The 23926-nt window shown below is 37.3% G+C and overlaps 1 pseudogene; it reads right to left on the bottom strand.

The window, feature by feature from the left end:
* LOC149267340 (putative pre-mRNA-splicing factor ATP-dependent RNA helicase DEAH5 pseudogene) overlaps positions 1-23926 on the bottom strand; it is a 62520-nt pseudogene that overhangs the window by 26910 nt on the left and 11684 nt on the right.

Consider the following 23926-nt stretch of genomic DNA (forward strand, 5'->3'; position numbering starts at 1 on the left):
CCACCCAAAGAACGTATCAGAAAATGAAATCTGAGACTGACCAGCATGCCTAGACATATGGTTGACCCATCTCTACATACGTGGTTCAGTCGGTGGAGGTAAACCGAGTGCAATATGTTGCAGCTGCATCAGTGGTATCTTTTCCAAGGTGAAGGCAGTTAAGATAGAACCATATCCAAAGTTCTTCAGTATCCCGCTCTTCACCTTGGTCAACTGTTCTTTCATCACAAGGAGTACTGCGTCGCACCAGTTGAACACCTTCGATTGGAGACATTCCAAGGCGTACTGCATATAAGATCGGTTGGCCACATGAAGAGCCGCACCACCAGCCATCCTACCAAAAGTGAACAGAATAGTCCTCAGGGACCTATCAGTGACATCTCGGATGATGATCTTGTCATCTTTACTCTGCTGAGATCCCTCTCTGCAATACCTGCAAACATAATCACTCACAGATTCACCTCCTCGGGCCGAACCTGATAAAGAGATGGGGGCACCCCGCCTCGATAAGCCAGTCAAAAAATAGATGTCCACTACAGTCAAGGGGATGGATTTGCCCCTAATCTGGAACACCTAGCTGGTAGGATCCCAAGCATCGAGCAAATACTGTAGCAAGTTGATTTGTTGTCTCATGCTAGAAATGCGGAAAAACTTCAACAGGCCACAGTTCCGCAGTGCGTTTACTGTAACCGGATCATGTAAAGCAAGCATGTCCTCTTCTTCATGCTCACGTTCTCGCCATGTAATAGTCATCTTGCTCCAAAAAATCTCTGAAAACAAACAAGAGAAGAGTTAGATCCTGATTTGGTGAGAAACAGACAAAATTTCCATCAAAAAACTGTGCATAAATTTCCTTCCTTGCGCTCATCGCACCTACAGTAGTGTTCTGGGTGCATTGCATGTCAGTTGGCCAGTAGACAGGCTAACATCCAACGCACCTTTCGATACACAAAGGGTGCGATGGAGCCAGGGCGAGTTTTTCAAACCCCAGAGGCTCAGAAAAACCAGAAATCAGGCTCAGAATGCAAAATGGAAAGCATGAAATGAAAGAGCTCAGGTTTAGCTCCTACCTGGTCCAGACGGCGCCGAAAATCGTCCACAGAATCTCCCGGAATCAGCTGATGAAAATCAAGGGGGGAAAGCACCTCCAAAGCTCCAACAAGCCAAAGTTCAAATGAAATGGTAAAATGAGAGGTAAAAGCACTTTTAAATTACTTTTTACATAATTCGAGTAAAATATTAGTGTTCTAACTCATTTTTCAAACGTATATTGTTCATTTCTAACTAGTTTGATGAAGCAATTGAAAATGCAGTACAATCTTTGAAAGAACAAAGCTATTTATGGTAAAGTCAAGAAAAGATCGTTGTATCGAGAAATTTTAACGCGGACTTCATGCTCGTTAAAAAATAAACATAAGCAATGAGCAAATGTTTCCCCCCAGCGTTTAAGCTTAATAAAAAAGAACCAATTCCCGGTAAATAATCATCGTGTATGTAGTACTTCAGCCTTTAAAGCCTTGGTCATGTTCCCATCATCACCTCCACTCTGTATTGGCCGATCATTCACCTCCATTTGATTGTTTACCCCTTTTGAGGAACAACTGCGAAGAGTGATCCCGCTAGCCATCCTTGTAACACTGCCATGATTAGAAAATTCCAAACCTTACTTGGAATCAGCTGCTACCCAATTTTGTCACTCGTTCCTCAAAGACGAGTCTCCTTTAAGCTCTTTTCAACTGACTCGTAAAATATGAAAAGATTGCCAAGCCATTGGCCTCTCCAGCTCGTTAAAGGGATCGGAAGTGCTATCCCTCCTTTAGATTTTAATCTTTTTGGAACTAAGGGATTATTACACAAAAATATCGAGCGCTTGTTTTGTTTGGCTCGTTAAAAAGTATCGAAAATTCATCCCTTCTGTATTGTTTTATACTTTTTTGGACTTAAGGGATTAGATGACGAAAAATGATTTTTGGAGTTTCCTTTACGTCCCTTTTCAGACTCTCTAAAATTGAAAAGGACCGAGTTATCTTTGTCGTTAAACTCGTTAAAACTTAATAGCGACAAACTTGTCTATAGCAGGCAAGAACGAGTTTCACTATCGCTAGGCTCATTAAAACATAGCGATGGGTTTGCCCGAAGGGAAAATTATAGAACAAGCATATGTTATCCTCCTCAAGCTTGACAAAAATAAAGAGGTACTGGTCAGCAATGATTGGGGAAAAATTGGGAAGAAAACTTGAAGAAACTTTGTTGGTAGCAAGTCGCTCTTGAACATGACACTTTCACTCCGCATCCAAGTCGGGTTTGGTTGTTTCATTCACCGGTCACATCACCATGGTCCCATCACACCATCCATATTTGGGGTTAATGCTACCAATCCATCATGTCAGTGTCACCGATATGTTCAAGAGAAGTCACTCAGAGAATTCACCTGTGTCTCACCCGCTACAATACATTTATGCTCCATTCTTTCATGACCGCCACCTTGAACCTTATATCACCATATCGTTTTCACCTCCATTAAAATCACTTGCTCCATTCCGTGTCATTGATGTGGGATTCATTAAGGCCCTCTTATGACGGATCGCTTCTTGTCGACATCAGCTCATTATCCAAGAAGTCGATCTAGGGACACCCCTTTCAATACTTTGAAGCTTGCATGCCTCAATGGCAAGTTTCTCACTTCCGGTGACAGGTTTACATCAAGGGCCTTCGATCAAAATATTTTGTGTGGTGTTCGACGCCAAGTCCTTTATTCACACCACGTGAATTGTACTGTAGTACCTTGAGGGTCATTATCATTATCAGTGATTCCTCTTGCGCCTGTTAACAGCTTACATCATTGGCTGGTAATCAGGCGATGTCTTTCCATGTTCGAATCCAGAACATCTCTCACATGGATCGACGTGTGCTTTGAGTGAAGATCGAACGAGATTGAAGACCCCAGATCTAGTTTCATCCATCCGGGCTGTGATATATATTTAGGGAAATAAAGACATCAAATGTACATCATCGCTGCACAGATAATCATCCAATCAAAGGGATGATGGCTCTACCAGAATCATCAGTCTACACTCAGACGATTGTCTGTCTTATGTACATGAAAATGAATTTATAAAGCTGAGCATGGGAATGCCCACCTCAGCTAGATCATGAAAATATTATGAAGATAATGTATTGTATTATATCTTATTACAGGTCTCCTCCCAGCTTGAAAGAACTTCGGACCCTCATGATAAAGCATTTCACCCGACATAAAAAAAGATTAATGACCTCATGCTTTAGGGGGCAACTGTTATAGACATTTTTGGGCACTACAACCCCAAGCATAAAATGTCCATAAACCAAGGGCTCCTAAGTCCCTAAAAGTGTTGTTCTAACCCCTAAAGGAACAAGGTCAACTGATTACAGCTTCTCCCAGAAGTTCTCCATGAAAAACCACTTAGAACTGGTCAAAACAGGATCATTTCACCTGCTCCATAGGCAAAGTGCATTGCATCTCACCTAAGTACACTCTGTGGGTGCGTTGCATTTCAAAAAGCCCTTCTATGGGGTGCGATGGGCGAAAGGAGACAAATGGTAGTGTCAATCTGCGAGGTGGAAAAGCATGGAATCTTCCAGAAACTTCTCCTGTGACACTTGCCATTCTGAATTCGACCAAGGATGAGTAAGGGATCATCAATCTCCAAGTGGAAGCAAGAACTATCAGAGGGAAGACACTAATCAAATCACAAGCTGACTCATCTCCCTTACAGATATCTATATATCGATCCCTCATCCCAGAGATCCAGAGGCTGGAATTTTGCATCTTGTAAGGAATTGATATTGGTTTCTTGAGGCAACATCATAGTGTTGGGTGATCTAAGCTTTGCATGAGGTGAAGAAGGGCTTACTTGCTGAGAGGATGATGCTGGGTCAGAACAACTAGTTGTAACTCTCTTGGCTCTTTCTTGATTATCAATAAAGCTATTCATGTTTTCCTGCATACTCTTGTGTCATTTATGTTTCATGCATTTGTATGGTCAATTTACATTTGATCCTAGATTGTTTATGATAATAGATCCATGTTCTTATATAGTGTTATGCTACTTTGATTCTACAGGTACTCTGTGAAGCTGGGTGTACAAGGAAGCAAGTAGCAAAGGACTATCAGAAGAGAGAAAAATCGAACTAGGAACCAAGCGCAAAACAGAGGTTGGTCTCCTTTATTCTTCTCTCATCTATATTTCATAAAGGAAAACGAAAGTAGCTTTACTTTGTTTGTTTCTAAGGTAGCTACCACACCATAGTGGGATTAGAAGTTCTGCATAGACACTTTTCCCTATAACACAATGTGCATGTTTATGTAATATAAAAACTCAAAGTTACATATGTTAATTACAATACTAAACAATATCAAGTGAAACTATAAATAATTTCAACCACAAATTATATTATATGAAATGTCAAGTATTACAATATGAGTTTCCAACTTAATATTGGTTGGACTAAAATTTACACATGAAATGTTGTTTCATTACTTCAAAACATTATCATTGTGTTTCCAAAGCATTGCAGGTGAATTCACCAACTTTGAAAACTTGACCATCAGTCTCTATGTGTGTCTTATGTGGGATATTGGCTCTAAGGGTATCACTAGACCAATTCTCTTCTCCCCCATTTTGCATTTGTCGCTACAGTGTTATTGTTCTCCTCTTTATTCAATCCTTGCTTCTTACCATCACTATTGAGTTTTTTTTCTGAAAACAAAAGAAGATACAGTGCAAAGTGTAAGCCATGAAAGACGATGAACACTAGAATATAAACTAAAGTAGACTATAAAGAATTTATACGACATATACCTCAACATTAGCAATGTCAAAGCCATTTTTCCCCATAAAAGCAAGAAACTTGAACAAGTTTTCTTCAATTGGGCGATAGTGGCCATTATGTGGCCAGATGACCTGTATAAACAAAGAAAATAAAATGTCACCACAAAGAAAACACCTTAGTAACTTAGTATTCAACCTTTAGGGAAATCATAGGAACAATCATGCCAACTAAGTTGCATGTTAAAAATGTCAAGTTGTAGATAACTTGTGAAAATAAATAATCTGAGATGTGATGTCTAATCCTTGTCATTTTATTCGAAACAAAATTTCATTCTCTAATGCATGAACTTGGTCAAGTATATAAACAACATGTGCTCAAATAACAACATGAAAGTAAACGTTTTCTGATAGTCATGAAAATATTTTAACACAAAACAACTAAAAGTATTTCAATCAATATCACGTAATACTAACTTCATCTTCAAGATTTAGTTGTTATTTAAATGGACCTCATACCAATTATTCTCAATTTCATAGTTAAAATACAAAAAAAAAATGTTCAAAATGCAATCAAAAAATGAAGATAAGATATCATGAAATGGACATTGCAATTATAAAGAAATTATTTATGTGTCCACTGATGTCTTGTTTGGCACTCCTAAAACATTTTCTTGCCAAAATAACCAATGAGGTGAAGGAATCACAACATTAAAAACCATAGGAATCCCTACTAGAAACATTTCCATAGTTGATGGCTCAGGTTCCTGAAGGATCTCCAACAACAATGAATCATATCCAAGTCATGCTCTGCATTGTCTCCCCATCATTTTTCCAAACACATTTCTTGTAACTACCCACACCAGAGTCCTTAACAATCAAAGGAAGGCATTGACATTTGCTTTTATCTTTTATATCTATAAACTTTGAATCTAAAAATATTTTAATACAAAAAAACTACAATACTAATATTATATTCAATTCTTAGATGTAGTTTAAATGGATATGATACCAAATATGTTAACTTTTATAGTTAAAATGAAAAATGGGTGAGTGAGTGAGGCTAATGGAGGACGAGTTTATGTCAATATATAGGCTTATTCAAGGGTAGATGTGGCTCTTCATGTAGGCCGACTTGACATTCTAGGCCAACTTGAACTTGGAAGTATTTCGACACTTTAAAGACAAAATATTTTTTTTCTTTTACAAGATACAATGTGCCCATAGGGTCTTCAATATATGATAATGACTCTTAAAGCTATAAAAAACCCTAGAATCACTCAATGGGTGTTTGACCTATAAATTGAAATAACTTGAGCATGAAACCCATGCTACAATAATAATAATTTATTTCCATTCTATAATTTACATGAATATGTTTCATACTTATGAAGACCGAACCTAGATACACATTTTTTCAACATTCCAATGATCATCACTTTGTGTGGCCCTTTAGAAACCAGTGAAATAATTATACATATTGAAGGCATATTTTCCAATTAGTACTCATAATCTGTCACAACATACTCTTACTAATGCACCATTGCAGGAAAATGAATTTCTTTGGGTACATTACATTCAGCCCTTGAAATATTGTCTGGATGGCTTGTGCATTAGAGACTAGAGGATTTCGTCTATTTCTTAAGATTTTAAATAACCTCAAGTTCTGGTTGGGTGAATTTGGTATTAAGATTTCACTTCATCCTCTCCCTGACTTCAATAAAGTGGCCTTTGAGGTCACTTTAAATTTGGGAGCACTGGGACTGGAGGTGAGCTTCATCTTGTTCCCATTCCTCCATGTGGACATGCTCATAATATCTTGGCATTTTACAGTTGCTTAACTTTCTTGCACTTCTTGCTTTTGGAGAAAATGAGTAAATAATATTGATCACCTATAGATATTTAAACTATTTGTGCCTTGGTACATGTTTTAAAGTGCATTAATGGAATAATCATGTTGGTGGATGCTTCCATATATTTATGATCTAAGCAATTGTTACCCCTCAAAATGCATGTCTTTCTGAGGCACTTTGCACAACAGTGTGATGGACATTTATAGTAGTTATTCAACATTCCAAGTAGTAGTATTTTATATACCTATTGAGGTATTTTCCAAGAGAGTTCAATTGTTGTAGGAAGGGTGTACACTCAGAGGGGGCTTAATACTCCCATTTTCTCCCTCATCCAAAGATAGAAGTAAAATCACTTGCCTTCATTAGATATATTTAAGGAAGGATTGGGTAGCACTATTCTCAAGACTTTCAATAGATATACAACCAAAGACATCAAGCCACAATACAGTGGGGATATAGTCCATTGGGATAAAAATAAATAAATTGCTCATTCTAGGCATAAGGTTGTTATTCTCATTGCTAGCTTTGACTTTCTCCATAATTGTTTTCATGTCTTGATGGGATGAGATTGTTAACGAGATCAAGTTTTAGACTTATCAATAAGGAATATACTTATTCTTTTCCCTTGAGCACTTTGAGTATATGTTTTCCGCAAAATGAGGTCTTTATGCCAATTCCTTGAGGAAAAATTGTCTTTGAAGCCTAGGGCTGACTTGTGTATTTTAATGATGAACAAGTATTTTTATACCTGTTTGGGGGCACCTTTTGGTTTTTTATTCAGTGGTTGGTTCAAAACAAAAGAATATTTATTAGGTGATTCTTTTTCATTTTATTATCTCATATATATTTATCAAAATGGCACCATGGATTAAATCTTTGGAGACAGAAAATTATGATACATGCACACAACTAGGAATCTTTCTTGAGGGTTAAATTGAACGTGTTTACAAAGAATGGAAACTTCAAGGAATATGTGGAGGTGGACATCAGGAAAAATCCAATGATAACTTACATGGAAAGGCATACCGTAGATGTCAAGCATATTGTGGGAAGAAATCTTTGGTTATTTTTGAAGAGTCGAAAGAAAAAAAAACCTAAGGACTGTATCAAAATTTCAACAGCCAATGAATAAAAAAGAATACCAAGAAGCTTGTAAACACACCTATCTCTAATGGTCAACAATTGCTTTCTCACATCCCGGGCTCTCCTTAAAGAGCGTGATTACGCAAAATTTTCAAAACACCAGGGACCTGAGATATTTTTTCCTTCCAGGCCTCATACATGGCTAATAATTTTAAGTGGTGCCCTTCTGGTTGGAAAAATTTTGCCTTTTTTTGGTTAGCTTGAACTTGCTTCTCTCAAGGCCAGTAGAAAATGTTTTGTGTCTGAAGCATTGTTATTATCGTCAAGATCTCATCGCTACAACAAAGATCAAAAATGTCAAGGAGAATCTTTGACAAAGGAGGTTCCAGTGGAAATTCAACCATTTTCCTCCCCAATTTGGTTAGAAGACCCTCCTCATCCAAAGCTCCTAAATTGTACAGTTGTTCCATTGTAGATATGAGTGCTTGAGGAGGAGGGGGATCCATAAAATCAAAGGAGAGGAGGTCATTGAGTCCCATGGCTTTCATGGTGAGTGTCATGAGTCCAAGATTAATCCTCTGTATTTCTAGCATAGTCGTGGGCAACATCTCATTGTGATATTCATTTTCTGTGTATAGACTATAACACTTACCAAGACATGTATGACCAGCACGTCCAACACGTTTCTTAGCTGATGCTTCAGAAATTGGTGGAATGACCAGGGAATCCAAAGAAAGTTTTGGATTGTATACATTCTTCTTAGAAAATCCACATTCAAAAACATAGTAGATTCCCTCAATGGTCAAAGAAGATTCTGCAATATTGGTGGCCACAACCACTTTTCTTTTACCTCGAGGAGCAGGCTCAAAAATTCTTGATTGCATCTCACTAAGGAAAGCACTGTATACCGGTAAGATTATGAGTTGTGCAAGATGCCTCTCACCTGTCTCTAGCATTGAATCCTCCCATGCCAATTCAAATCTGTGGGAATGGAATCCATCATGGTCCTCTGCTATTGTTCTCGAATCTCCCTTCGCTCCTTCACTGCTCTTTGTAGTGAATGATCTGGATTCTTCACAATCTTCACAAGTGAAACATCAATCGAGTAATGAGTCTGCCCCTGTTGGAAAGCACGCTCATCCTCATTCAACTCAATCTTGAGCTCCTCCTCAACAATACCCACGTATTGGTAAATCATAACATCACCATCTTCATCATATATAGGATATTCCATCACATCCAAGACCCTGAATGCAACTAGCTACTTTTATTCCCACTTCTAGGGAGATCTCATTCTCTTTAGGGGCCTCCGGGAAGGCATGTTTTCCTCCTCATTCACAATGGTGATACATGAAAGTTTGGTCCTCTTTGTACAAGGCTGATTGGAATTGAGAGGATTGGCCTTCGGAGCATCATCATCACTTCTTTTCTTCATTGGAAACAGGTCCTCACCGGTTTTTTGATCTACATCCCTTAAGGAAAGGCTCATTTTCTGTCGTGATATAGAAATTAATTTCACCCAAACAGTTTGATCTCTCTTAACGACTTCCTTTGCATTAACCACCCACCTGCTTACAATCTGTGAAATATGGACCAAACTCTATTTCCCTCGAAAAGCATTCAACGAAATAAATAACCATGTATCCATTACCCTGGAAACCCCACCCTCATAAACCCGAAGTAACTCGGGCTCCCTATTATAGTTGTTCTGCTCCTTATTGTAGTTTGGTCTAACAAAGGGCTAGTTTGAGAACCTTGGAAAGGGAAGGTTTCGAAGGAAGTGATGTCTCCCCATGTTGAAAAAAATAAAATTTTCACCATGTTGAAGAAGACCCTAGACCTTAAAGTTGATAAAATGAGTCAAGAAGAAAGCATTTTTGGTCCTCCATTTGAAAGTGATGAAGAAGAAATTGAAGAAAAATTTCCAAGTTCAATGGAACATAGCCTAATGCAAGGGTGGATCAACAAATCTTGTATCATTTCATGTCAGCATTTGATAGAATAGAAGATGTTTTTTATTAGCAGATACGCAGGCTTATTCACCACAAAGTAGTCACAAAAATTCCAACTTGCAACCATCCATATTTTGACATCTCATTGTTTCACTTGTTGATGAAGCACATACAAAATGGATAATGGATTGATGAAGTATTGAAGTGGTTGCAATGGCTACCTAACTTCACCTAACAGCTTAATAGAGCACCAATAGTGCTTTTCTCAATCTATTGGTGCTCTGTTATGATTTTGGCAAAAAAAAAAGGAATTAGATCCATTTCCACATATATCCAAGACGATAAAACTTTTACACACTAATATTAACCTTTAACAAAATATATAGGCAAATATGGGTTCTTCAACATCTTACATATGGATATGGATGCTTAACCAAATTACCACTCTAGGGTCATCAACTTGGGTCTTCAACAAAATACCCATTATCATTAGTTTTGTCATCATTATAATAACTTGCAAGATATGTTTTCTATGGTATAGGAATGCCACGGGAGGTAAAACTTGAAGGGTTCTAATCGAATATTTAGATATAGCTATAGTGAATTTCTCCAAAAAAAATGTTCATGGTGTAGAAATAGTTAACGAGTTGACCTAAGCTAAATCAAATTTCAGTAATCTGAAGAAGTTTTTAATGTAGGAAGAAAAGTATGATGTGGGAACAAACATGTCCAAAAATTTGTACATGGTTAAACCATTTCCTATCCGACCATGTATACAATCAGTGTTGATTCTTCATCATATATTCAAACCAAAAGTCTGTTTAGCTATCATACATTCAACCAATGATGGAAGAAACTGTAGAATTTTGAAGAATTTTTCTACAAATCAGCTAGCTCTGATACCATGTAGAACTTTTTCTAAAATCCGGCTAGCTCTAATACCATGTAGAAATTTCCCACCTGTAGATCACCTTGTAATGCAATGTACTAAAGCAAAACACTTGATCTACTTCTACAAACAATTTAGCGGAAGCTTAATCAACCTTTAGCAATATCAATAAGAACACATATAACTGATAAGAAGGAATCAGTCACACATAACACAGAAGAATTTACCCGGGAAAAGCACCTGCCTAAAACCCCATCTCTGTATTATCATACAAGGGGAAATATAGTTTGAATTACATAAAGCCTTAGCTTGGAAGCTATCCAGCTCTCAGTACAAGCCCTCTGCTGCTAATAGACAATCAAATGCTTCTCACAAACCTTCTCCTCTGCCCTCCAAGCCTCCTATTTCCTTGTGAAATTTTCCTTGGGGTCCAGTGCTGCCACCTGTGTGAATTGGCCTCTTCACACACTCACTAACCTCTAATCTAACTACACGAACCTAAAGGAGATAAATCCTCATCATGGTTGAGCTTCCTTTATAGGAAAAATATTCATCCAACTGATAGTACACTCTCCCTTCTCTGATCTCAACTGGGTCTCTATCTAAACTAACATGCATCAGCTATTCAGGAGAGAATACTCAGTTATCTGAAAATAATAGTTGTCACATGCATGCAAGCATTAACAAACTATATCTCATTATTTTAACAACTTGTTAAAATAATCTAACTAGACTTGACTAAGTTAAACTATGTCAACTAATCCTCTCAATATAGAACTGAACCTTATCTCCTTTAATCAAGGGATAAATTCCTAAATCTAGAGAGAAAATAATTGCATGATCTCACAAAGACTTCAAGTTTAATTTTCCATAACTAATTAACTTATGGAGATTAATTAATTAATATTTTAAACTACTGGTAAGACAAAATTCGTTTTTACTTCCTATATATAGACCAGGGATTGCTTTAAATAGGAAAGGACCCAGAAATGCTATTTTTAGAAGTTTCTATTTTTAGCAGTTTCACCTTGTTGGCCAAACTACTATTTTTAGAAGTGCTATTTTAGCAATTCTATTTTTAGCACTTTCTACATTTAGAATTTCTTGTTGCACACTTTCCTTTCCTTATTGTTTTTCCTTTTTACCCTTCTTTTCTTTCCTATTGAATAGGAGGATCAATGAGATACCTCGGGCCAATTGAGCTCCTCCATCAAAAGAATCTGTGGTCAAATTGTTAGAGGTATGTAATTAATTTAAGAGTAGGGTAATTGTTTTATTTTTAGCAGTGACTGAATTGATTTTGAAAGTATATAGATTCAAAAAAAAAATAAAAGAGTGTGAACTAATATTCGTCTCAACGACCTCTTCTACCCTAACAATGTCCCAAGAACCAGAAGAAATGAAGGAGATGCAAGACAAAGGAAGTTGGAAGACCGTAGAGAAAAGAAAGAAAGCTACAACACCAATCTCGCCAAGAAAGACGAGGAGCCAGACAAGTAAAAATTAAGAAAATTGTAGTTCCGATAGACCAATTTGGTCTGAGTGGACCTTAACCATCATCATCATCATCATCATCATCAATATTCACTAGATTTGATAAATAACTGCTCTGCCTATAAATGACCTCCTTTGCCCAAATGGTGGTCACAAGATTTGATAAAGACTCCACGGCAGAGTTGTAGATTTTCACAAGTGCAGTCATCCTCTTTACATGAAGATATTACCGATCTACATAGTGACAAATACAACTGTAAGAACATGGCACTGTCCGTATCTCTACAAACATGAATTGAAAAGATCTGATCCATAAGCTAATTGACAATTTCAAGAAACTTTTGGTACGGTGATTTTCCGTTTGATTATGTGAAAATCCAATTCCTATCAGTTCCTTAAGCCTTTTTTCTTGGTTGACATCCAATATAAGATCGAAGAAGTTTACTATCAGACTTTTTCAGTTTCTTGGTGGGAATTCATTAATGAATTTTTTTTTGAGATGGTAAATTTTCACTGTTTGAAATTTGTTATATTTTTCAATGTATAAATCTATCAGAAATTACAAAACACAGACTTACCATTACAAAAATTCTTCCCCCAAATGTACGGTTCGTTCAGATCATCATTGGTGATCTGGCTGGTGGACGAAACAAGCCTCTAAAACTGTAGACAAATTTTTATCAAATCAAGGAGCCTGACCTTCCGACCATCATTGGCGATCTGGTGGGTGCCCCAAATGAACCTCTGAAACTGCGAAGGGATTTTCATCAGACCGAGTAGCTTGTTGTCCAGATCATCCTTGGTAATCTGATGGGTGCCAGAAACGAACCTCTGAAACTGTGGAGGGATTTTCATCAGATCGAAGAGCCTGTCTTTCAGATCATCATCGACAATCTGGTGGGTGGCTGAAACGAGCTTCTAAAACTGCGGAGGGATTTTCATGTCGAAGAGCCCGTCCTTCAGATCCGAGACCACGAGGTGGAGTGTAGACACCTGTAGGAATTTTGTTCTTCCATCCAAACCCTTGATGAATATTTGATACATGACGATAGACGGTCTCAAGTTTGAACCCTGCAACGCTGAATTCGAGATGTTTTACTACCGATGGGGAAGCAAACATAATGCAAATAGATCTTATCATAAATTATCTATGTTTTAACTGAAGAAGACTCCATGTCTACCAATATCCATATATCCATGTAAATATATTAGGTTGGTTGGGTCTACTATGCTGTGATGAGTCAATCAGTTTAATAGACAAACTTTTATGAAAGTGCCCATCATAACTATCTATTAATTTAAATAGAAAATGATTAGAGTCGATTAGATTCATAGACAAACTTTTATGAAAGTGCCCATCATAACTATTTATTTAAATAGAGAATGATTAAAATGTTCTGGTTAAGTGGATTAAAATATTTATAATAGGATGCATTTATGTTGTTCTTAAAATTAAAATTGTGTAAAAGAATTTTTCTCTACTAACAATAATGTTGGGGTAAAGTTTTAATTATTTATTTTGACACTTGTAATTTTACAATTTGATTTTTATTTACAATTTAATTTTAATAAAAATTAAATATCATGCAAATTGATTAATTTATATTTTTTTAATAACGAAAATCTTATTATAATTTGGTTTGCAAATTAAAATGGTGTAATTTTTTTTTATCTATTAACAATGGTCTTGGTGTAAAGTTTTATTTATTTATTTTGAAACCTGTAAATTTACAATTTGATTTCCATTTTCAATTTAATTTTAATAAAAAATAAATCCCATGCAAATTAATTAATTTATATTTTTTCAATAACTGGAAATCCTATTATAACTTAGTTTGCAAACGAGAAGTGAGGTCATACATGTCCAACTTCTATCTATCAATGCATCCTAACTCACCATTGCTATTCAAGGAAAACCCTATCACCTGGAATGACCCATTGGTGGTCCATAAAGGGGCGGGTTTTCATGCATGCCACATGCCTCTATGTCTTGGTCCATTAACATGTTTCCTTGTGTTTCCTTAATTTATATTTCAAATAATATATTAAAACCAACATAGATCCACCTTAAATATGGATACATGAGCTGAGAGGGATCCAATTTCTTCACGTGATTTTTTTTTATAAACAGACATTATTTGAATGTTTTGTATAGTTATTTAATCTGTTTTATTTTTAGAGTTTTTAAATTTTTTATTTTGATTGACATGGGCAATATTTCAACTTCGATGATAGACGAACAACACTACACAACATCATACTAGACTGTAAAATGAGACTCTCGACTCAATTAATAGTTAATTTTTTTATTATTTATCAAATTCTATGTTAATACGATTTTTATTTAGTGCAAGATTTGCTAGCCTTACATTGATCAAAACAACCCTTGATTCTCTTGCTATTTCCTTTTCAAGTAATAGTTTCCTAGTTCTATAAGGGCCATACACCAAAACATCGGAGGACTGAGGAACTTGCACTGCCAAAATAAATCATGCCTCTATAATGGAAAATAAAAAGCTCATAAATTTCCTATTTAACCTATTCTAAGCCTCCAACTTAGTCAAAGTTTACATCGATATCATCTTTATTTATAACATAGCAATCTATCACAACATGTAAGAGAAATGAATCGCAATCCAAAAAACACAGTGCACAATTAAAATGACTAACATAAATGACTAATTTGTATTATTGTAGTACTTTTTAAGTAGTCTTATTTTTATTCCTAAACTAAATCAGTCATTCACGTCTAGCCACTTTTAGTTGCATTACTAACTATCTAGTAGTATATTTTAACCCGAGACTAAATTAGTCGGTTTTAGTTGGGTCACTTAAGATTTCTCGTTTTTGGTAGTATTTCACTTGGAATAGTTGTGGTGACTAATGTTTTTAGTCACCTAGTCACTAATTGCACCATTTTCTACTAGTGTTTGTTTTGTTGGAACTTGCAATTTTTTTGCCAAATTAACATTTATAACATTTTGCTTGCAACTAGGATTTATAGACACAATGATTTTCTCCTTATGCATACATCCATGAACTTGTAATAAGGAGATACCAGTATAAAATATCCCCACATGTTTCACATTATCTTGTTTTCCAGCATGAGACCATTTTTCTAGCAATAATTTTTCAAATTCTTCATCGGGCCAGTTTAACCACTTCTTCTTAAGTGATTCCCACCATGTGGCTGCCTCCTCTTTCAACTGAGCCACTATGAAAGTTTTCCAACTTGTTTTCCATAATGACTTATGTGTTTCTATTAATTATTCAATAGTAGGGCCATCATCTTTTCGTGTAAAATATTTCTTGCTAGAAGCCATGAAGAGGGTTTTGAAAAAAATCACTTACTTGGCGAAAATTAAAATGGCTACAGTTCGGTCAATATTGCTCAGAGTTCTTATTATGACATATTTTCGGAAATGGAACGACCATTCTGCATCTTTTCATGTGATAGAAAATCCTAATCTAGGCACTAGAATTTTAGATTCGCGCTGCAACTGTCCCACCGTCACAAAAAATATGAAAAAAGAGCTGATTTTAAGTCAGTGATATCTCCCTCATCCAGACTCCGATTTGACCGTTTTTTTTTTTTAATTGGGCAATTTTTCAAGAGGATCTTAGATTTGCAAATTAGTTTATCAAAATTCCCCAAAAAAATGACCAAAAATAATTGGAGATACAATGTCCACAAATTTTCGCCAAAACATTTCTACAACACAGCCGATTTTTAAATTAGTGATATCTCCCTCATCTAGACTCCGATTCAGCCGATTGTTTTTTTTCAAATTGGGTATTTTTTCGTAAAGAATCTAGATCTACAATTTTTTTCTTAAAAATTTGCACCCAAAATTACAAATATGATCTGCAAACTTGCTGCCCCAAAAAATTCCTGCAAAAAAAAAAAAAAAAAAAAAAATCTCCGCTTTGCCCAAGAACATGCTCTGATACCACTTGTGATAGATCTGACCTGCAAATGTATAAGAATAGAAATATGCCTAGAAATAACAATATTGATCCAATATAATATAAAATTCTTATTTATTGATCAAAACCATTGAGGTAGGGTAACACCATACATTCACTCCTTAAGGAAGGAGAACACTCCACAAGTCATATGCTTGTTCATACAATATTCCTTGACATCTCTCAATGGGGAGTCTCTAGCCTCTATATATGATTCATACATACAATACCATGGGTCATTACCATGGTTCTCTCAATACCATATATCCAATACCACGGGCTTACCTTATAACTATGACCCATCCCATTATTACATTATTCCATTGGGTACCTCCCTCTTTACCCCATACTATCCTCCCTAGGTATACTACAACAATTGAACCAATTTAATGTTGATACTAGGGGGTGGAGCACTGAATCAAGTATATGATGATGAGTACTTTAAATAGGTTATATGAGCAACATATATGGGTCAATGATTATGAATATGCAGGAGTGGCTTTTTGTAGAGACCCTAACTTGATTTTTCCCCCTCTCAAGTAGTGAGGAGATGTGGGTAAGCGAAATGTTTTTTGAAATTTTATTTTTTATGATTTGATTAGTGGTACAATGCACTAAACGTTAAAATTTTTGACGGCATAGATATCGTACCATGGAGACCAAGTGGTGAGTCTCCATATGATTGGCAATGATGGACCAAAGTGGTGGAGCCATTAGTGGCCTTAGAGGATTTGAATGAAGAGGATACTAACCACAATGATTTAAGGTAGGTTCAATAGAACCTTGAGGGGCTTATGATGGGTATACCATTCACCCAACTTGAGGATGTACCCTGACACATCCAGGACCACACTGTAGGTGTGTCCAACAGGATGGATCAACTTCTCCTCTAGGTGGCTTGGATGGTTTTTTGGCACTGGGAAAACAAAGACTATGATGATGATTAGATGTAGAATACTACTATATGTATGATCCTTTTTTTGAATATTTTTGGACATTAGTGTATTAGTTACAGGATTATGAGCCTAGGTTGCGAGCCCAATTTTGGCACTATACTATTTTGTGTGTTTTGGGAAGATGTATGCAAACTAAGTTCTACATATATACATATGAATTTCATTCTTTTATTTATGGATGTTTTCAAGGTGATGCATTGGATCCCATGTGTTTTATGTACATGTGTGTTTATTTATTTTGATGTTAAATATGTGACATGTGCCACTCCAATACATATTTATCCAAAAAATCATTAGATGCATTAGAACTCCTAAGAGCATGTTGATAAATGATATAATCAAATGAACGCTCAAGAAAACATATCCTCATATAATGATAAAATAGCACTGGATGATGGACATGATAAATGTGATTCAGTTTATCATACCATGTCCTGAGGGTCCAAATTGACCATCAAATGACAGACACCTAGAGCTATGGCCCTGGTTAAGAGTTCAATGAAAACACTATATTCCACTATGTTATCATTTGCCGAGCCTAGAAAGATGCCTCTTAAACTCAAAAGTTCGTCAGTGAGTAGAAAAAGTGTGCATGTTGTGGAAGCAATGTTTTCGGAAATATGGCTGGTTCCATTAGAATATCCTACATAAACCAAAACGGATATGGATATTTACAATCCAAGTACCAAACATGATATGCAGTTGATTGAGATTTGACACACATCCAAAAAAAATGTAATAACATACACTAATTACATATGTATAGGGTGCCACACCCAAAGGTCTAATCATATTACTTTCTGAGATAGATCCCATTGCAAGGCTCCAAAAAATGTTCCCATCTTAGTCTTTGAGTACACCCTACCCCCCTTCTTTAACATGTGTTTAACAATGTATGGACCGAGCCATATGGGTTCTAACTCTCCCACACCTAATTGACCATGTATCTAGTCATAGAACAAGACTAAGTGACCTTCGGAAAAGACATGAGGATGAATAGACTTGTCATATTGGAGTTTGATATGCCCCATTGGCCAGAAGAGCATCAGAAGGTTATTCATTTATTTGATCCAAATAAAGGCGGCATTCTTCCTTGATTAAAGAGAAGTTTGACAACATGTTTCAATGAGGGAATCTCACATTGGATAGCATCTCTTCCATGACATTAACGAGTTAGAAAGGAGTGAATCCTATGGAGGTCTTGGAAGAGGTTTGATAAGTCTAAAGGGCTAAAAAGAGCATTAGGTGAAAATTAATTTTGTGATTCATGACCATCTATTGGATCATAGTCTTCAAGGAAAAATTGATGGAGTCTACTTAATTGTTAGCTTGAGGATAGTAGGGATTGCAGTTCTCATGGAATAACCCAAACTAGGTTGCTAATTCAGTCATGATATGGTTGAAAAAGTGAGTTCTCTAGTCATTCACAATCTCTTTAGGGACACCGAGCCTAGTGATGATGTCGTTGAAGAAAAATAGAGCCATGTTGGAACCATGATTTGAATGGGTATGCATAGCCTTGGCCTATTTGCGAAAATAATATGTGCCCTCAATGACATAATTATGTTCAATGAATGAGGTAGGCTTACACTGCATAGAATTAATACCCCATTTATAAAAGGGACCAACAAAAAACATGAAATGGAGGGGACAAGGATGGGCACACATTTTTAGATAAACATATGACAAGGATGGTACCTTTGGACCATGATCATAAAAACCTTGAAGCTTGAAGGCCAAATGTACCCAGTATGCAAGACTTTGTAAGAAATGGGCAACCTAGAAAGATGGTCACCACATGCCCCCACATGGTAGTCATTCAAAACATGTTCAACCTCTTTATGAGTTACGCATCGACATAACACCAAGTCAATCCCATGGCCATATAGGGTATCATGTAATGAGGTATTTTCTAGATTTATGTTGTATGCATTGACAGTCATCATGGGATCAATCAAGCCAAAACTTTTGAGTCTATAGATAGAGAAATATATGCCCATACTATGGCTCAAATATGCTAATAAGTGATAAATGATAAATGACACTTTTGTTGTCTTGGAAAAAACGACAAAATAACACATCGGGCGTCAATAACCAACACGTACTTTTCAATGAAGATCCTTCACTCCACCCGGATCAATGGCGGAGGAAGCCTTTCGACCCCCCCTTGGCCATTTCCCGTCAACGCGAGGGGGAGGGTCTGAAAAGCAGTTTTCATGGCTACCACTTTTTCAACGTGGTGCCTCCAAAATGTTTCAGACCCCCAATACCCAAACCACAAACCATTATGAGACCCACCGCCCCCGAAATCTGCTTGCAGTTTTTCTTCCATCTGACTGTTGACTTATCTCGCACCTTGTGCATCTGTTATCCTCCATCCAATAATGAACCTCTAGGTCATCCATCTATTTTCACTTATCCATTCACCGCCCGCCACGTTATAATATCGTTTCCCATATGCTCCCAAGTTGTTGTTGTCCCTGATTATCCGTTTAAACATCCATTAGGCATTAATTCACATTTCACCTACAAATTGAATGCCTACGACTAGATCTAAACAGTCACTTGAGCCCAATTGAACCTATAAATACTTCATGGATCAAATCTTTGCCACTTTTCACTTCCATCCATAAACCAGAAGCACCATTTGTCACTCTGTGTATTTTCTCCACTATCATCAATTGTAGGTTAAAAGCAGCTTTTGAATGTCCCTTGCAGTAGTGATGGCTCCTAAAGCAAAGATACAGAAGACTGCCGAAGAAGGAAACCCCTCCACAGTCTCCCTTGATCTGGCTCATATGCCACTTTTAGACTCCCTTTTCAAGATCAATGACTGTGAATGTGAATTTGATTTCTATGAATTACATTCATGGTTAAAACTAAAATATATCAATAAGGAGGATTCCATTCACTTCTGGGAGACTCTTCTACCATTATTTTCTTTTCCTAAGACCCATCAATACCCTGATCTAATCTCTTGGCGTCAAGCCAAGTATGACCCTGTGCAAAGAACAGAAATGACTTAAGATGGAAAAATCCTGATTACTATTGAGGGAAATGTTCCCCTAGGGCTTTTGGGTTGAAACCCTAGCAGACTGAAAGTTGTCTATACAGAGAAACACACATTCTCACAGCCATTATGCTATTATAAGCAAATTCTATGATAAGGGGGTGTACCTTAGGTCCTACGTTTGAGAAGGTCCTTTAGGGTCCAAACCCTTCTTCAAGTTCCTCTTGGTCCTTTGTCCTGCAAAACAACCAATTCCAAAGAACACAGTAGTATATGGACAAAACCTTATAAAGAAACCATCTTCATGTTATAAAGAAAAGGTAGTTAGTTATGAACTTTAAACAACCATTCACATATGAATTCCAACATGAATATCATAAACATAAAGAAGATTTATATCAAGAACCAAGACATGTGTTTCTTTTATTATAGACAAATAAAGTACAGAAAAAGAATAATTTCACTTCAGTCACCCTTCACAGGCTCCAAGCAAAGCTTCCTTCTGAATTCGTCTAGCCTCAAGCCTTTAACAAACTCCTTCCATGACTTACTCCATGATGTCACAAGTAGTGGATGAACATCAACACACAAGGAAACAAGGGTTTCCTGTACAAATGGGGGAAGTGCAGAAGGCACAAGGGTCTTCAGACCTGGTCAGGGGAAAAATCTCAGCATAATAACCTTTCTCTCTCTTCTCTCCTCTCTTAGGCCTTCCCATTGAGGTCTTTTTATACCTCTCCCAAAGTAGTTTTTTAGTTGGGAGTTGGTTGGGAACAGTTGGGCCATGGGCACTAACAGGTGATCAGCAGGTAAAACCCGCGATCTCCACTCGAAATTAAGGAGTTTTATATTTTTTTAAGTGTTTTAATACATATACGTGGGTTGGGTATATGCCTACCCACGTATACACGCATTTAACTCAGGGAAATGTCATGTATAAGGGATAAAACACTGTTTTTTAAATTTTGGGACCAGGTATGGAAGGAGCGGTTGCCCTAGGCCATGAGTGCAGCATCACAAACCATAAGAGTGAGATTTGGAGCTATAACAAATGCCCCCTAATATATGAGGTCAGAAGGGGTACATGATGGCTGAAATGTATTAAGCAAGTACATGGAAAGGAAATCTATCAAAAACCGAGGAGGACTTCACCAGAATTCAGCCTGCCAAGCCACAAAAGGAGATCAGAAAGAAACATTTTCTGAGGTGGGCATACCCATGCTCAGAAAAAGTAAAGCATGTCGGCATATCAAATACAAGCGGATCCACTAAGTATACTAGTATAAATGACTGGAAAATACATAATGGATCATCTGATCATGATGAACAAGTATATGTCCAAATATCACATATAAGACTGTCAATGATGCTGAAAGATGCAATGGATCACTGATATCAAAGAGTGATCCCAAAAGGTACCAACTGAACATGATGGAATAGGATGGTACTACACTGCAAACTCAGGTGCCAGCATATAGAATTTCACCATGACTAACTACAACATATAAGGTGGAATGGTATCAACTAGCAGCAACAGGAGAAACTATCAAGTGAACTAATGAATGCTGATACAACCTGAGGTCTTCACCGACCGTCGTGGTACATTTCTACACCATGGGAATAAATGATCTGAAGTCAACCATGTGAGAAATCGTTTGATTACTGGTCATTGATGTATACCGTTAACAAACGTGAGACTACTCACCGATAATGATAATGAGCGTCAAGGTACCCAGTACAATCTAACAAGTGTGAGTAGATGAACTAGAGTCGAACACCTATAAGAATCTATCGATCAAGAGACAATGATGGTTTCCCACTGTCGATAGCGAAGGATTTACCACTAATGACTGCAAACCCCAAGGTACTGCCAAATGGACTCTAGATCTTTTCCCTAGAGCAATGAGTGGGAGTCGATAAGGAAAGATCCGCTAAAAGGAAGGCATTAAGGCATCCTTCATCAATCTAGTGCGAGTGTAACCCATAGGCCAATAATGTGGAAGGAATCAGATGAAAGAGATGTAGTAACCCAACCGAAGTACGTTTCCGGCGTACACAAGATGTGGCTAGCGCACGACAGAAACCCTCTGAACCAACCAATAATGAAAGCTGGCATAGAGGCGAGGTATCCACCAATAGGGTCAAATGGAAACCAAGGTATTGGACGAATCCCAATGTGTGATAATGTAAGCTGATGTCGAACACAAGGGAAACCACTTAGTCAAAGGCCCATGATACTGATCGATGTTGACCACAAGGTGACCTATCAATAATGAAAATAGGGCCAGGGTGCAGCTCTAGACCTATCCTCAGAGCAATGTGTCGTCGTCGATAAGGACAAGACCCACCAGCAAGAAGTCAATGGGGACCTTCTCAAACCGGCATGAGTAAAGGACCAATATAACTGATGTGATGATAGACATGATACTGAAAACCAGGGATGGCTGACTGAAAAATGAGTCAAAAGACACCGCAGAGAGGCCGACCCAGGCTAACTTCCCTTGAACAAAAGCACGACTCAATGTGACTATGTGGCAGCATATGATGACTCTGTATAAGTTTGTCATGCAGGAGGCACGAACAAACCCTCCATATGATTGGAAGAGATAACCAATCAGGGGAGAACTAACTCAATAACAAGGTTAAGGCATACCTAAGTCAAACTAAATCCCGCCCAAATGGAGGAGACTTTGCTTTGAGTGCTTTGTTCAAGGGCGACACAACTGACTCTAGCTGCCAACAATAAATGGAAATATTGTCTCGTTCCCGCTCTTTTTTGGAATATTTAATTTTTTTGTCTTTTTCTGTTAAGCTTGAAAAAGAATAAAAGAATGCTATGGTATAGTGGAAAGAACGAGTGTCGGTGAAACAGATGATCTAGTTCCTGGGAATGGAACGTTCCTATGCTCAATGCAGGGAGGTGAAAACTGGTCAGTGACACTCAAAGGTCTGTTCCTTCCACGGGTCAAGGTGTGTCAAGCTGTAGAAGTCAAAGGTATGCAAGGTTGATTTTGCAGTCGTCATGGTCAAAAGTTGGCTTAAGCATGAGTCCAAGTGAAGTCGGCTCTAGGCCAAAAGGTGCAAGTGGTCGACATGCAATGTAGTAGTACAACCCGACATAAAGGAGCCTGTAGGGTATAAGGGCAGAATAAAGCGAAGAAGCTAAGAGGAATGAGTCTTCAACGCATAAGTCATGGAGGGACTACAGAGGACTCCCGAGCCTACTCAAATCGGAGCAGCATGGGCAACAAATGTCAGTGAGGTGCTAACTACGATGCCCATGTAAAGGATGGCTCTACCATCGTGTCATGATTTAAAGAATCGGCGAGTGAAGATGGCTTACGAACCATAACACGATGGGGTTGACCCTATGATAGATGTATCAGCAAATGGAGGCTAGTATGCATAATGCAACGAAAAAATGGTGTCCCTAACCTATATGCCAGTGAGAAAATGATACCTGCCATGACGGTTCAGCAGTCATGGAACCGTCTCGAAGCTGTCGAAAAAACGTCCAAAATGTTTTGAAAAACAAACCATTCTCGACATTCCAAGCTCCCAAGTTAAAAGTCACATGAGGCCAAACAAAATAAAATTTTGAAAAAATTTTGCATTTTCAAAACCTATAAAAAGGATTTTGGACTCACCATTTTTACCATTTTAGTTTGAGAGCAAAGAGTTGGAGCAAAAGGAGCAAACTTCCTGTACGCCAAATTCAACTGTTCAAATTATTCAAAAACCTCTAGGTAACTCTTATACTTAGCTTGCAATTGATTGTAACTAGCTTTAAGATTTTTAATTAATGTTCCACCATTGAATTTTTTGCCAAAAATTTCACCGCGGCGTATATACAAGTTGGTAATATGAAACCCATGTACACGCGGGCCCTATATGCGACTGTGTGCACCGGGACCC

This window comes from Pinus tabuliformis, chromosome 6 (genome assembly GCF_031772625.1).
Source record: "Pinus tabuliformis cultivar Carrire ecotype Pingquan chromosome 6, CPIR1, whole genome shotgun sequence".
In the NCBI taxonomy this organism is placed as follows: domain Eukaryota; kingdom Viridiplantae; phylum Streptophyta; class Pinopsida; order Pinales; family Pinaceae; genus Pinus; species Pinus tabuliformis.